This window comes from Bubalus kerabau, chromosome 5 (assembly GCF_029407905.1).
Source record: "Bubalus kerabau isolate K-KA32 ecotype Philippines breed swamp buffalo chromosome 5, PCC_UOA_SB_1v2, whole genome shotgun sequence".
Lineage (NCBI taxonomy): Eukaryota > Metazoa > Chordata > Mammalia > Artiodactyla > Bovidae > Bubalus > Bubalus kerabau.
The window spans coordinates 124079007-124096133 of record NC_073628.1 but is presented as its reverse complement, the minus strand read 5'-3'; the positions used below and the strand labels follow the sequence as shown (position 1 = coordinate 124096133).

At 42.9% G+C, this 17127-nt stretch overlaps 1 protein-coding gene across 12 annotated transcripts in view; it reads right to left on the bottom strand.

The window, feature by feature from the left end:
- Positions 1-17127, bottom strand: part of PTPN14 (protein tyrosine phosphatase non-receptor type 14) — a 190255-nt gene that overhangs the window by 124102 nt on the left and 49026 nt on the right. The window contains exons 2-3 of one of the 12 annotated variants that reach the window (XM_055582978.1): positions 12612-12718; positions 11927-12097 (exon numbers count right to left, since the gene is read on the bottom strand). The exons of 6 other annotated variants lie outside the window; for them this stretch is intronic. The gene's annotated coding sequence lies outside the window, so the exon portion shown is untranslated. Of the gene's footprint in view, positions 1-11926; positions 13646-17127 lie in introns of those variants that run through there. 5 more of the 12 variants (XM_055582976.1, XM_055582975.1, XM_055582979.1 and 2 more) reach the window with 5 other exon arrangements.

Here is a 17127-nt window from a genome sequence, read left to right as displayed (position 1 = left end):
CAACCCACTCCATTGTTCTTCCCTGGAGAATCCCAGGGACAGGGGAGCCTGTGGGCTGCCGTCTATGGGGTCACACAGAGTCGGACACGACTGAAGCGACTTAGCAGCAGCAGCTACAGCCGTAGGCACATCCCAGTCTCTCTCACACTGAAGAATCTCCCATAGGCCTCTGGGCTCCCAAGTAGCATCCTGAAGGGAAAGATCAGTGTCGGATTCAGCTCTGTGCTCCCCTGTGACCCGGAAATGGAGCTCTGGCCATGGCAGGAAGCTGAATAAATATTTGTCGTTATGATGAAAGAATGAATCCAAAAAACAGTTGAGATTTTTGAAACCAGGGCAGGACAGGCATCTCCAGATGACCTCAGTGAGACTGGAGGAATCTGGAGCCTCAGAGAGGATGGACTTGGGGAAGCTTAAGAGAGGCTTAAACCATGGAAAAAATGGCATGAGACATTATTTAGCTCCCTGGTACTTCTTGGAGGAAAAGTTCTACCCAGATTTCTAAAAGTTCCACTTCTCCAGCCTTTGATGTGCCATATTCTGGGGGTGGTCATGAAGACCAGAAAGATGCCATATGACCAGAAGCTCTCTGCAAAAACTACACCGGAACTACTGATGGGTCAGTGTTTCAGTGTGCCCATGACTGCTGAAAGCAATTTGTTGGGATATTTGCTCTGTAAACACCCCACTCCTTTCATGTAATAGGCAACAGTAAGAGAGAACGTACAGGAAGCTTTAAAGTCACTTCTAAAACCCACTCCTGACTAATCCATCAGATTTCCCAAACTTCTAACATGTACATATCCATCTTTAACTATCAGCTGTGATTTTCTATTACTTTGTACTCCTTTTATCTAAACATATCAGTGAAAATCCTGCCAGTTAAAAACACAAAGCAAAGACAGCTTCATCATCATACAGAAAAAATTATTTGGCTGATCTAATAAATCTTTAAATATGATGGGTTAAAAGTAGAGAGATCTTTCATAATGTCAACCAAATACAGCTTAATCTTCTTTATTAAATTACCTGTACGGCGTTTAGAAAAATGAAAGGCAGAAATTAAAACCCAAACCTTCAAGACGGTCATCACACTTTCTCTTGCCTTCTCATGCTATATTACATATACTTGCCTTCTTTCCTCACCCCTCAAGATGTAAGTTCTGAAATCACTAGCAGAAGCTAACTGTTGTTGAGCTGCATTCTTTGTTTACCAACAGCTTCTGGAACCTCTCCAGCATTCCATATTATCACAACTCCCAAGCACACCTCACAGAACTATGTAACCCTGGTCTGGGTGTGAGAAGGGAAAAACTGATGTAACTCACACATCCTGTGTATAAACCTGCATAAGGCACAGCTTGGTTTTGAAAAATACTATGTCATTTTCCTAAGGCGAGTTTTAAAAAAGCATGGGGTGAGAGGGGATGAAAATGCCTTCTCTGACTCCCTCTTTGAAGAGCAGCAGAAAGGAGGGAGGGTGGGGTGAAACAGGAGATTGGGTTTGACACATAAACACTACCATGTATAAAGTAGGGAGCTAGTGGGCAGCTGCTGCATAACACAGGGAGCTCAGCCCGGTGCTCTGTGAGGACCTAGAGGGGTGGGATGGAGGGGGTGGGAGGGAGGGGATGCGTGTATACTTATAGCTGATTCACTTCACTGTACAGCAAAACTAATACAACACTGTAAAGCAATTATACTCAAACAGAAAGAAGAGCAGAGAGGAAGTTCATTTTGTTGAGTAAAAAAATCAGACTATTAGTTTCTACTATAAATTTGACATATACCCATATGTCTAATTATTTTTAGCCAAATAAAATTTTTGTGCAAGGTCTGAAACGCAAATCTCTACCTTTCAGTTGCTAAACAACTACAACAACAAAAACAGAATGGCCACCTTTTAAAATCCCTTTATTTCTCTCCCACCAACTCACTTTCAAACATCCAGCGGTGAGATGCAAGAAATGTGTCCAAAAACACGTTTTCTAGCATTCCCATGCACTAACTACATAGTTGGCCTTTCAAGCCTTTCTTAAGTTGTATTTTGAGTGAGAAGAAAGGTTCCTATTATAGGGCCCCATCACAGGGGTGCCTCACCCACGGGAAAGGTAGCTACACAGTAACATCTCTGCAGAATATGGCTGAAAATCAGGAAACAGCCAAAACAGCCTCTGAGCATTCAAATATCACAAGGTCCTTAAGTCCAACAACATACACTTTTGCTTGGGGAAACAACACTCTCACAGTTCATTCATTCTAACTTTACCTACCTTTATATAGCATCCATGAAATTAAAAGAGGCTTACTTCTTGGAAAGAAAGTTATGACCAACCAACCTAGATAGCACATTGAAAACCAGAGACATTACTTTGCCAACAAAGGTTCGTCTAGTCAAGGCTATGGTTTTTCTAGTGGTCATGTATGGATGTGAGAGTTGGACTGTGAAGAAAGCTGAGTGATGAAGAATTGATGCTTTTGAACTGTGGTGCTGGGGAAGACTCCTGAGAGTCCCTTGGACTGCAAGGAGATCCAACCAGTCCATTCTGAAGGAGATCAGCCCTGGGATTTCTTTGGAAGGAATGATGCTAAAGCTGAAACTCCAGTACTTTGGCCACCTCATGCGAAGAGTTGACTCACTGGAAAAGACTCTGATGCTGGGAGGGATTGGGGGCAGGAGGAGAAGGGGACGACAGAGGATGAGATGGCTGGATGGCATCACCGACTCGATGGACGTGGGTTTGGGTGAACCCCGGGAGTTGGTGATGGACAGGGAGGCCTGGCGTGCTGCGATTCATGGGGTCGCAAAGAGTCGGACACGACTGAGCGACTGAACTGAACTGAACTAATAAAGCTAATCCGCCCTTAGAAGATTCAAAAGGGATAAGGAAAAGCACCTTGGCAGGGCATAAAATCAGCAATGAGGGAGGTGACAGATAAACTGTGAAACGACAGTAGTGGTAAAGAAACTGCCCGCCAGTGCAGGAGACGCAGGACGTGTAAGTTGGATCCCTGGGTTGAGAAGATCCCCTGGAGTAGGAAATGGAAGCCCATTCCAGGATTCTTGCCTCGAAAATCCCGTGGACAGAAGAGCCTGGCGGGCTCCAGTCCAGCGGGTCACAAAGAGTCAGACACGACTGAGCATGCGCACAACAGCTGTATTGCAAACACTCTGCAGTTGGCGGATTCATGTCGATGTATGGCAAAACCAATACAATATTGTAAAGTTAAAAAAAAAATAAATAAATAACATCCAGTGGACTCTGGTTAAAAAGGCAGAAAATGAATGTATTTTTAAACAGTCCCATTCATAGTGGTTAAAAATAACAAGAAAAAAAATTGGTTCTTGAGAAGGTAAAGCTTCTGTTACTTGGAATCTTTTTTTTTTCCCTTAAGCAAGTGGTTCCCTTTTATCTCTGCTCTTACACTCAGAAGCAAACCAGTTCCAAGAAGTATCAGATGCTGCCATTTTTAACTGGGGAAGGGAGAAGGAGAAGGGAGGACAGGGAGATGCGGAGGAAACGGAGGAGACCTGCAGAAGGCAACTCTGGGAAAACAAGCAGTTGACAAGGTCCCCCAAGGTCAATGTTTAAAAAAATCATTTCCCCACCCCTAACTCTGAGGATTACTGCCCTGAGGTTTCTAGAGAGATAGGTTCTTCCCACAAGAAGGATCTTAAAACGTGAAAATTTCCATTTTTCACTAAACTAAACTTTTAAGGCATTCAAAGTACCTCTTGAATATTTACCAATGAAATGATATGGTGTTTGGAATTTGCTTAAAAGGAATGGGGTGGGGGAACTCGGGGTGGGAGGGGTGGGTAGAGGTGAAGCAATACTGGCCTACTGGCCATGAGTAGACAGGTCTTAAGGGTAGGAGCCAGGCATGTCAGGGCTCAGACCACTCTCTACAGCTTTGTGTTGCCATCTTTTCCATATTAAAAAGCTTTTTTTTTTTTTTTTAAATGAAGAAGTATTTCTTAAATGGTACTTTGAAAGTAACCTGGTATAACAGATAACAGTGCCTACTTTGCAAGAGGTATTTTTCAGAAAAATAGGGTCAATATTTTCCCTCCAACCCAATCCCTCTTGCCCTTCCAAAGTAAACCTTACATCTAAATAGATCAAATTGACAGTGGAGTTTTTCATTTCATTTTTAAAAGATGACAGGAATAGCTCTTTTGGTAGGTAAAGTGACAAGTTGGATAAAATACAGAGAACAATCAATCAGGCATAAGATAAGGGATTCTTCTCTGTCCAACTTGCATAATCACCTGTATCAAAATACCTGACTCGGGTTTACTCCTTAAATGAGTTCTCTCTGTCTATTCATGCCAGGAATGCTTTGTCCTAAAGACTCCACCCTTCTTTGAGAGACCGTAGAATCTGCAGCTCTCAATTCCAGCTCTTTCTTCTGTCAGTGTCTACACCCACAGCATGGGGATGTGTGTCCTGGAATGTTCAAGCCAATCGCAGTCGGTGACCAGACTGGGCAATTCCTGCAAGTGTCAGAACATGAAGAAGGCAATGATGGGCACCTCCGTGTTTAAAGGAGATTCGAGGCCAGGGGTGCCCTGCTGAGCTTTAACTCCAAAGGCCCTAGGAGATGGCGCCTCCTAATGCCCCATTTCACAGGATAGGGCATCAAGGCTGCAGAGCTCAAGATCTCACCAGTTCCTAATGACACTATCTGACCTGCCACATTCTGACTCAAGGAACCATTCTAATAAAATCCAGGAAGCAGGTTGGAAGCCATGACCTGGTGGCAGGAAAATGACAGTGACTGAAGCAAGCCACCACATTCTATCAGGAGGACTGCGGCACGCCCTCTGCAGCCTGCCGCTGCTCCCCCCAGATACATGACTCAGACATGGCGGAGGCAGACCCTGAGGCGGCGGAGCCATCTTCAGCCCTAGCATGTGCTATCCAGAGGCCACGGCAGCAGGACGAGGTCCTGTTTGGCCCACGGCACACCCCCCTACCCCCGAGGCCTCTTACCTAAATGGCTTTCCTCCTACAGTCCTGGTCTGTGGTCTATGCCACCCAGTGGGTCAATCCTAGCAGGTCACAAACAACCTCTTCAAAAACCAATTTCAGAAACAATCGCAAGAGCCGTCACCGAGGGGTTCCAGCCTGGTCATGTGACTCACTTGTGAAAATTAAAAAAAAAAAAAAAAAAAAACCTGGCTGAAGGAAAACACACCTTTCACTTGCTTCACCCCCCTGCCCTTGGGATGAACACCCTGAAGGGACAAAGCTGATGAAGAGCAGGGGCTCTTCGTGAGAGGCTGCAGCAAGTGAACTCCCTCAGCCCAGTTTCCACACCTCCCTTTCCTCCGCTTCCTTCCTGCCCTGAGTTCCCTGTCCAGGGCTGTCGGATGGGAGGACTCATCTGTGTCACTTCCTCTGCAGAGGCAGCAGCCAAGCACCTCTGCCCATTCTCTCCCTCCGGGTCTGCGCCATCCAGCGCTGGCTTCCCTGGGCGCGTCGCCTTGTTCCCGAGTCTCTCCAGCCCCGTCAGTGAGCCTTGCCCCGATGTGGACTTGTTTCCATGCACGAGCCACTTCAAAGCCACCTCACTTTCTCCATTTGTAACATGGGGGGTGATAAGAGTCCCAGCCCTCAGAGAGCCGTTGGAGGAATGAGAGGAGTTTAGCGCCACTTGGGGGCTGGCCCAGCGCCTGGCATGTGGTCCGCCCTGCGGCTGTTCTCTCTTGCTGCCCTCGTTACTGTTATTTCACTGAATATTGCAGGAAGCCCAAGAAAACCCAGACTATCGCCAAGTCCCCAAAGAATTAAAAAAACAAAAACAGTTTTCCAACAAATCAATGGTTTTGGAATGCTTAAAGTTAAGGCTATTCATCATAAGGAGGTGAAACATGAATGAGAAACAAGCAATTACTGGTCCCGCTAATGGAGAACCATGACAGGACGCCCATGAGCTTCAGCTACTTGACCACCCCACTGAGTCAGGAACACAGCCAAGTGGGTTCTAAAGTATTATAATACAACCACCTCTTGGGAGCCAAGATGCTGAATCAGGGGGAGAAAGAATGGAAACAGGTATGAACTAGTGTCAGCTGTCAGAGAGTTGCATAATCCCAACTGATGCAATCAAATGTTAATTACTAATGGGAGAAAACAAAGCTTCTACATATTGATAGATGGTCATGCGACAAGTACGTCCCTTTATGTAGGAAGACTACGTAAACATATGCACCAATGCATGGCAAACCCACCCTAACTATCCTTTCTTTTCTTTGTCCCTTACCTGGTAGGTAGACACACACACACACACACACACACAGAGTGGGTACTTGGTAAAACTTACATTGTACTAAGTAGTTCTGAGTGACAGTACAAAAATCTGTCTACCTCTAGCATAACATAGTAACTTCACTGTTGTAAGAACATTTTCTTTGTGTTAGGATCAGTGACCTCAAACCTGAAGATCTGTTCAGCTGCCGGCATCTCGCAGAGCAAGTCTGGGCCTTGAGAAAGGAGACACTGCACATGGTGTGACCCTTTCCCTGCACAGGGGATGTCTGTGCCCTCTACGGTGTGAGCCCTGTTAGGACCAGGGCAAATGTCAAGTACTTCAGTTCGCAACTGGGACTTGGAGCTCTTAAAAACTGAAAAACTTACACATATACAATTCTAAAAATTCATATCTAACAAATGCAGCAAAGACTATACAAAGTAAATCTCATCCAAGAGGCCCCCTTTTGCTCTGATTTATATTTTAAAATGTTAAGGATTTCAAATTTCCCTGGAAATAAACAACATCTACTGAAATCTTTGTACATAAGCAGAAAAAGAAAGAAAGAAAGAAATCCCTGGGGAAAAATGCATATCTGCTTTTCAACTAGATTGTTAGAGGGCAGGAACCAACAATGTTTTACACAACTTCTATAACCCCAAATCCTTCTGCACTGTAAGTAACACATATTCTGACTCAACAATGCCACTTTGGGAAAACTAACTGGAAATAAAAGCAATGGATCTTAAGGTTACATGCAAGGATGCTGCAGTAAACATTATCTATAGCAGAGAGTGGGACTAAGAACAACCCCTAGTAGAGTTATGACCACATAAATTCTGTAATTGTCACATTATTTTTGGTATCATGCAGTTATTAATAAATTAGGAATATCTGAACCTATGAACTCAGAGCAACACTTATTAAAAATTCTATAACTATTGGCTTCCTGGAAAAGTTAATAAAAGGGGGAAAACAGCACAGCCAGTCATCTTGAACGTTTCTGCTTACACAAGCTCGGAAAAAGGTGAAGAACATTTCCATCCATCCTCAGAGAGATGAAGGGCAAGCAGAACATCTACTTTGTCTTTATAGCTTTTGGAGTATTAATACTGTATTACACACACACAAAAATTTACTTTAAACCACTTAGTCTCTGCCTCTCCTAAATACTATACGAAGGAAATTTGGAAGCAGTCTTCCTTCAGGAGTAGTATTATATCAGCTATCATTTATCACTTCAGTCACAGCATCATTTGAGTGATTAACTGCTATGTGCCAAAACTGAGCTAAAGACTTTTCATTTTGATTTTTTTTGCTAAGTCACTTCAGTCGTGTCCGACTCTGTGTGACCCCATAGACGGCAGCCCACCAAGCTTCCCCATCCCTGGGATTCTCCAGGCAAGAACACTGGAGTGGGTTGCCACTTCCTTCTCCAATGCATGAAAGTAAAAAGTGAAAGTGAAGTCGCTCAGTCATGTTCGACCCTCAGCGACCCCATGGACTGCAGCCTTCTAGGCTCCTCCATCCATGGGATTTTCCAGGCAAGAGTACTGGAGTGGGGTGCCACTGCCTTCTCCGAAAGACTTTTCATGCATCATATCAATTAATCATCACAATCCCAATCTACAGGTAAGACAACAGACTATACAACCTGGCCAGTCCCTAAGCAAGCAGATGCCAGAGGTTCCCTCCAAAGTCCAGTCTTTCACCATTAGATTATACGGCAGGATGCACATTTGCCATATATGCCCTCTTGATAAATATCAATATTTAGAACACTATCTCACTAACCATATGGCTTTCAGCATCATATATAATCATCCCTTGAGTAAAAGCAAAAGGAAAAAAGTCACTTGGGATCTAGCATTCCTTTTCAAAATTAGAACTAATTAAAGCCACTTAATCACAAGGCTTCCCTTGTGGCTCAGCTGGTAAAGAATCCACCTGCAATGCAGGAGACCTGGGTTCGATCCCTGGGTTAGGAAGATTCCCTGGAAAAGGGAAAGACTCCCCACTCCAGTATTCTGGCCTGGAGAATTCCATGGACTGTATAGTCCATGGGGACACAAAGAGTCTGACAAAACTGAGCAACTTTCAAAGTCACGTAATTGTCGAACATGCATGAGTTTTCATTCTTTTGAATTATTAGAGTTAGAAATGTCATTCTTTTTCTCCCTTTAAAACTTTTAATAATCTTTAAGGTTTTGTGTTTATAAATTAATTAAAAGAAAATTGGAAATTATAGAAAATTAAAAGGAAAAAATAAAGTCACTCATAATGTCATGACTCAGTTCAATATAAAACATCTGCCCATTTTATCCCATTCTTTTAATTAAGTATATTTTAAATTTGTTTACATAGTTGGAACTGTACAACATTGAGCTGTTTCCTTCTTTCTCACTCCTAACTCCTCACTTTTTCTCTTCCGATATTACAGAAAATTTTTAAAAAACAAGTTTAAACTGTTACATCATATTCTATGGGAAAGATCAACATTTCTCCACTGCTGAAAGCTTTGCTCTGATTTTTTGCCATTGGTAAAGAAGATTTGCCTAGACTTGTGATCATTTTTTTATGATAGATAAGAGGGAGTGTTATCAAGTCAAAAGCTAAACGTTTTTAAAAGTCTCAAGTCTCATTGTATAATTCTAAATCGATTCCCAAAGGACTATAAAATGCAGAAACCATGACAAATTGCTAAGACTTCCAATTCTTCACCTGTACAATGACTGAAATACCTTTGTTTCCTTAAATACTGTAATAAAAAGCTATATGATAAAACAGAAATTAAACTTGAGAGTCAAAGTATAAAGATTAAGTTAAAGCTTCCTTCCCTTACTGGGCTACCATCAGCACAACTCCCCCAAAACCTGAAAAGCCTCAGAAAGGAAAATTTCAAGCCAAAAGGGAGACAGCAAAGCCCCAAAGCTCCATGTGACAAGAGGTCTGGGAAACAGAACGCCTCCCAATATCCAGCCTGCAATAAATGGCATCCCCTCTCTCCAGAGCTACAGTGCTGTAACACAGCAGCAGTTCTAAGGACAGCTTTTGAGAAACGCAATATGTTGCCCTCCATCAAGAGGTAACTATGGAAATTACTTCACTTTCACTTTTCACTTGCATGCATTGGAGAAGGAAATGGCAACCCACTCCAGTGTTCTTGCCTGGAGAATCCCAGGGACGGTGGGGCCTGGTGGGCTGCCGTCTATGGGGTCACACACAGTCGGACATGACTGAAGTGACTTAGCAGCAGCAGCAGCATGGAAATTACTTGGCCTGAACATCAAATGAATGTACTTCCTTATATTTATATATCATTTCCTCAAAAACTATTATTCACTCAGCACAGACTACTGATTGTGGGAAATCCCAAAGAACAAGTAAAGACACCCTCTCTCCCTACCGAGTCATAGGAAATGCTAGGTAAGGATAAAAACCAAGAGCAATCAATGCTCAGAGCAGCTGTAAAGAGATTAGCAAGGGCAAGAAGGAAAGGAGTAAATGAAAACACACACCAACCATCTGGAGACTGTTTTAGGCTTTAGGATAACCTACAAAAAGTAGAAAGGGATATGACAAAGGTTGGTGGCTCAAGAAGAGCTTCAAGGATGGACAGGTTTTTGGCTGAAGGTGACATTCAAGCTCATTTTATTTCATATAAACACAAGAGTTGAGACAGAAGCAATGGAAGGTCCAAACACATACAGCACAAGAATAAAAATTAAAACACTCTGTTGATCTTACTGTCACATATGGTGTTTTGAAACTGTTTCATTTACTCAAACATTGTCATAATCACTAGTTCTCCAGAGCAGTTAAGTCAAGATGGTAAATGAGTATTCTAATATAACAGCTCGAACAAGCAAGTAGTGAAGAATGAAGAGTCCATTCTACTACCTGCTCATGGACATTCTCATGGGAGAGTGAACTGATTCGGAAAAAATGTAATGGCCCTCAGTCACAAGGTTAGAACTTTCAGATGATGGTTAAACACAGCAAAGAAAAATGGCCCAGGGTGACCATATTTCAGTAACTCATTCCAACAACAATCTTCACTGTGGTGAAATTTCTTCTTTGTAAAATACCCTTAAATCTCTACTTCTAATTTTATCCACTTCTTCTTAACAGTCTTTCATCTTGAAGAGGGAAACTCTGAGCCATCATCTCTACATCACACCTTCAAATATTTAACACTTATTATGACATGCACTACCTAAGTGCATACTATCCAACTTAATCTTTCCTTTCTTACCTTCTCTTTTTAGGTACTAGCTTGCTGCCCTTTATCTCTGTGGTTCCCTATTAACTCTAAATTCCCCTTATCTTCTTCTAGTTGCAGAAGTGAAATGAGACAAGCTATCTTTACAACTTATCTCATTGAGATGAGCTCATGATTCAACAGAAAACACAGCACCCAGAAGCAGTTTTCCCATATCTTTCTGTTCAGTTCAGTTGCTCAGTTGTGTCCGACTCTTTGCAACCCCACGGACTGCAGCCCGCCAGGCTTCCCTGTCCATCACTAACTCCCAGAGCTTGCTCAAACTCATGTCCATCGAGTCAGTGATTCCATCCAACCATCTCCTCCCATATCTTTACTTGAAGGAAAAGATCTCTCGCTAGAGGAAGACACCAAAAAACAACAAATAAACCGAGTTCTGTTTTCATTTGTACCAGATGAAGAAAAAGAATACGGCAAAAGAAAAGAAAGTATAAAATCAGTCTGGAATACGCAGATTCAATTCCTTGCTCCATCTAGTTGCTTGAATCCAATCAGTAACTACAAATACGGAGCTAGAAGCTAGGAGATTGATGAGTTTAATTGACAAAATAAAGATGTTTATGCTCTTCTCCCAACTGAAAGATCACTTCAAACTGAGGAGAGGAACAAGACACAAATGCTAAAAGCTCCAAGCTTGATGAAAGGAGGGGATTTCAGAAACTCCCAGCAAAAAGAAAAAAAAAAATGCAAATCCAGACTGGAAAAACCTGGGAGAGCGGGTTAAATTGGCCCTGCTAGCCTACCTTTGAGGGCTACAACATAGCAGGTGTTTCGTTTTGTTTGCTGGGATGGGTAGGTTGTTTTGTTTTGCTTTGTGAGTGTGTAGGTTGTGAGCAGAGAAGATTTGAAAGTAGGGGAACTGTTTGAGCCTCTTCACAAGGAAGTGTTACTCCTCCCAGTCCAGATGGAACAGGAAGTCAGAGGGCTCCAAAAGAGATGTCTCCAGGAGGCAAGAGGGAAGAGAGGGGGTGTGAAATTATCCGACAAGACTGGATCATGTGGAAAGTCATATAAAAGGAGTTTCACAAAGCCATTGGAGATGTGTGGGAAGACTTGGATGATTAAAGAAAAGCCAGCAAAGGGAAAGGTAAAGCATTTAGTAACTCAAGGAAAAATCAAATTGTGTGTGAAAAAGCAAATGCAATCTCAACACCCTGGGCTTAGCCGTAAACATTACTTACATGTTTATATGAATAGAAACCACTGGACTGAGTCTAACCAGGCTATTCATGCTACTAATCATTCTGAAAGGACGGTGGAAAGGAAGATCCACTATAAATGAGCTCAAGCCCTTAACTCCCACAGCCATCACCGCCAGCAGCAGCAGCCAAGCTAACATTATTGAACACTTAACTGTGTTCTGTAATTTTTATTCTGAGCACTTACTAGTCAGCTCCTGTCTCTCCTAGGGGTCAAGACAAAAGGCACCTTGAAGCCTCCCAGGCTGAGAAAAGAGGAACATTTCTCCAGGAAGGAAAGGTCCCCTTGAACACCCTGAAGTCAGCCTCTGGAATTCCTTCAGTGAGAAGAGGAGCATCCCACTCGGTTTCAGGATGTCTGTGACCGAAGAACAGGGTCTCGTTAGAGGAAGCCACACTGGACAAAGAAGGGCCCATGGACCCTGAGCTGGGATAAGTGGATGGGGAAAGAAATCTGAAATACAATTGACTTAGAACTCCAACTCCTGACCTCCACCATTCAGATACTACAGAGGCTAATCTAAATGCAAACGCAGATGGCTTCTGCACTGAGTCTAAATCCATGAAGATGGATGATGAGGGGGCGCTGAAGACCTCCAGCCTTTATATGTAAGTGGTGATTCCTTGAGGACAGCAGACATGTACAGATGCTGGCACCACTCTGGGTCAATGAGTGAAGGTCAATGAGTGCTGATCACTAAGTGTTCAAGACCAAAAGCCAAACGTCACAGTTACCACTTATGGAGCATTTCCTCCACACTGAACTCTGTGTATACATTATTTCCAGTACTCACATCACCAACCTTCTACTAGGCATCATACCCATTTTATAGATAAGTAAACTGAAGCTCACCAAGTTTTAAGTAACTTACCTAAGACGGCTCCTTAGCTAGCAGTGGAGCGCACACGGTCTCCACGTGGCCATGTGGTGAGTCATCTTCCATCATACACTGCAGTCTGAGCCTTTATTATGACTCTTCTAGAGTTTGGAGGAATAGAGGGAAATCAGTCTCTACCCATGGACGTGGAGCTCAGCGCTCAAGACCAGCTGACAGTGTGGAACACAGTTAATTACCACATAAGAGAAATGCACTCTTTGAGTTCCTAGAATTAGGACAAGAGGGACAAAGCTGCTAGATGACCCAGGGTCAGGAGGAGAAGAAAGAACTGGGACTGGAGGGACTGGAAGGCGAAAAGCCAGGTCCTCACTCCCTGTGCTCCTTTGCTCTAAACACATGCCTGGAATTTGCCGCTATTGTTCCTCCTCTGTTTCAAAAACAAAAACAACCTCCCTGGATCCTGAAACTCCTCCTACTAATGAACAGAGGCCAATCTTGATACTGTAGGAGTCAAAAAAATAAACCAAAATGTGGGGAACTTCTTAGACGCTTACATGAAAAACTGGCACATCCCATGTTTTAGCTTTGATACTCCTCATGGAATCTGGAAACGCTCAAACCACTGTCACCAGAGGTACCGACCTTCTACCTGTTCATGTTCATTTTTGCACTTGGGTCAAACTCTCCAAAGCATCTTTTCATTCTACCAACCAAATAATAAATACCAGATAAAGACATAAGGTGACGGATGTGTCCGTTAACTGGATGGAAGGAACGCTTTCACAGTATACATGTATATCAAATCACTACTGTGCTCATTCTAAAAGAACATTACAGTATTACATGTCAGTTATACCCCTAACAAAGCTGAGTTTTTAAAATCTTAATACCAAAAAAAAAAAATATGGTTTTATACTCTCAAGGGTAAGTGCAGAAGTGAACACAAATTGCACGGCACCCGCTCCTCTTAAGCCAGTGTCAGTATTAAAACAAATATAACCAATAAGGACCTACTATACAGCCCAGTGAACCACTACAATATTTTGTAAGAATCTATAAGGGAAAAGAATCTGAAAAAGAATATATATACACATACACACACACACACACACGCACATATATATAAACTAAATCACTTTGCTGTTCACTTAAAACTAACACAGCATTGTAAACCAATGACATGTAAGTGAAAGTCGCTCAGTCGTGTCCAACTCTTTGTGACTGCATGGATATACAGTCCATGGAATTCTCCAGGCCAGAATACTCGAGTGGGTAGCCGTTCCCTTCTCCAGGGGATCTTCCCAACCCAGGAATTGAACCCAGGTCTCCTGCACTGCAGGTGGATTCTTTACAAAGCTGAGCCACCAGGGAAGCCAAATACACGTCAATAAAAGGATAAAATAACAAAATTAAAGTAAATTATGCCTATTTTCCAAGGCATATCCTGAAGTCACCAATTTGTGGGTAGCTCACATACGCCTAGAAAAGGAAAAAAGGAAAGAAAAGGAAAAGAAAGACCAGACAGAAAACTTACTGAGAGGTTTCAAAAACTAGCCTACAGTTAAGGGAGGTGAATCAAGGACTGGGAAATCCAATTATGAAAGCAATAGGAAAAAGCAGCTCAACCAACCTACACTGTGCAGATAACAGAGGGAAAGGGTAGGAAAGCTCTGTGTTGCCAGGTCACATGCTAAACGGGGACTGGAAGGGAAACCGGCTCTGGGGGAAGGCCTCTCTCTGACCTGCCTGGGAAGAGGAGGCAGAGGAAGCCATGGGTGTGGTCTTCAGGCCACACAGTTGGCTCATCTGAGGGTGAGGGGAGAGCCCTGCAGGATGGCTTTCCCACTCCGCCGGGACATCCCTCCAACACTCCAGTCAGAGTCAGGAAAGCAAAAGGATACGAAACAGAGCTGGCACCGGAAGTCCACATCCGACGCACTGAACCCATTCAGCCCAAAGACCTTCCCTTTACAACACCACGCCGACGTGACTCTGCGAGAAAGTGAAGGCTCTGTGTACATTAAACAGCATCTAAGCCAACCTTTGAGACAGAAGAGTGTTTCTCTCCAAACTCGAATTTTGTACTGACCACAGGCCACCCTCCCACTTATAAGCCAAGAGAAGTCAGTAAGAGTCAAATTTGTTGTCTCTGTTGAGATTGTATTCCAGGGCAATGGCCTAACAACGCATTTTTTAAAAGAAGTTTATTATTACCAATATTTATCAAGGACCTACAACATGCCAGGCACCGTGCTAGATAGCAGAGATAAAACTATTTAAAACAGACACAGCTCTGCTGTCCTGCTCACCTACCATAAAATACCTTAATCTCTAAAACCACTGTCTGTACAGAACTTGAAAGATCGAAATCATTAAAGCATCCAAGTAGGGGAGTATCACAGCTGAGCACATAAAAATCACCAAATAACGCAGCACCATTAAGTCTCATCTTTTTTCGTACTGATACCTGCACTTGTTTACTGACAAATACCAGAACACTAAGGAACACCATTAACTGTCTCTAATTCAACTCATTTCCACTGAGCAACCCTGTGGACACCACAGATACCAAGATGCATACAATCTGATTCTTGGCTTCAGGAAGCTCATAATCTAGTGGGAACGAAAGCTTAAAAATCAGGGAGGGCAACAAGCATTCTCTGGAAAGAGGTTTGAGAGCTGTGTTTAAGAAGAGTTTTAGAGGGACTTCCCCGGTGGCCCAGTGGCTAAGACTCTGCACTCTCAATGCAGGGGGCTCAGGTGTGATCCCTGGTCGGGGCTCTGGATCCCACGTGCCACAACTAAGAGTTTGCATGCTGCAGCTAAGACCCGGCACAGCCAAATAAGTAAATAAATTTCTTTTTTCAAAAAAGATGATTTTTGCAAAACTGACACACAGTAATATTGCTTTTTTCTCCTTACAATTTCCCCAAGTAAGCCCTGACATCAGATCAGGCTCTTGACCTCTGCTATGGTGGAATGTGCTTATCAAAATGAGCCTGCTGCCACTTCACAAAATATGAAATTCACTCTCCCTCCCACTATGGCATTCAAAGTCATCTAAATTTTCCCTAGTCTTTGGTATGGCTGCTGCTCCCAAAGACTAAATAAGACTAATAAGATCTGGTCTTTGCCTTCCTTAAATATTGAGGAGGAGTTAGAGAATGATGGTGCTAATGATGGTGATTAATAATTGCAGCTTCAATGAAGAAAGCATTTGGAAAAATTCTAAAACCAAGCTTCAAGTCAAACATTGGGCTAAGCAGTCTTGATTTATAGTCAATTAATGCTTATAATAGCCCTATGGGATAGCTATATTATTTATCCCCATTTTACAGATGAGGAAACTGAGGATTGAAGAGGTAGAGACTTTGTTCAAGGATACAAAGCTAGGAAGTGGCAGAGTCACATCCAACTGTCTACCCAGTATACTCTGCCCTCCCCACCTGCACCCATCAACTGCAAGGCGCAGGAACCCAGCACACCCTTTCTATTTTTTTTTATTTTATTTTTTAACTTTACAATATTGTATTGTTTTTTCCATATATCAACATGAATCTGCCACAGGTATACACGTGTTCCCTATCCTGAACCCTCCTCCCTCCCCGTACGTCCCAGTGCACCAGCCCCAAGCATCCAGTATCGCCAGCACACCCTTTCATCGCCAAGTCTTTAAGTGCTCTGGCCTCTGAGAGGTCCTGCTTTCTTTTCAACCGTCACCCAGTTGATTCCTACTCGTCTTTCAGGACTCGTCTGGTGTCATCTTTCCAGGAAACTTTTCTAGACTGCCCCTCTCTAAGGTCTGATATCTCTTCTCTGGATTTCCGCAGCCCTGGGCACGGGTCCTTTGTCTCACAGTACTTATTTCAACATGTCACTCAGTCCTGATCTGCTCAAGATCATGGGCCATCTCATATTCAATTTTGGAGCTTCAGAGTTTTGTGGAGCGCTTATGTGAAGCAGGCATCAAATGAGCTGTGCTGGTTGGTTGAACTAATGATCAAGTAGAGAGAAGTGAAGCTAAGGGCTTATTCCAAGACATTCTTTGGAGCCAGAAATACTCAAGTTCAAGTCCTAACTTGATCGTTTACCAACCTGACCAACTTCAGTTTTCTAAGCTTCTATCTCCTTTATAAAATGAAGGTTAACAGTAGCATACAGCTTAAAAGGCTGTTCGGAGGATTTAGATTTAACAACACAGCTCAGTACGTGGTATATAGTATGTGTTCAATAAATGTCAGCTATTAGTAGTAAACTACAAGTCAATAACCAACCCTTTAGCAGTGAAGTACTTTGGCCCTGGTACCCAGCTCCTCTCTCCCCTCCAATCTAAAGGCTCTGAGCAGATGCAAAGTTGTTCCCCCTACAAAATGGCTACAGGGTGGGACAGATCACTTCCACAACCAATCTGAGTCCCTTCTAGAGCTAAACATTTAAAAATCACTTAGGTTTTTTAATAAAGCTTTGAGAGGAAAAAAAATGTTTCACCTATAACCTTGAATTTAACCTTTTCTCCCAAGACAAGCGTTTCCCTGGAAACTGATGACCT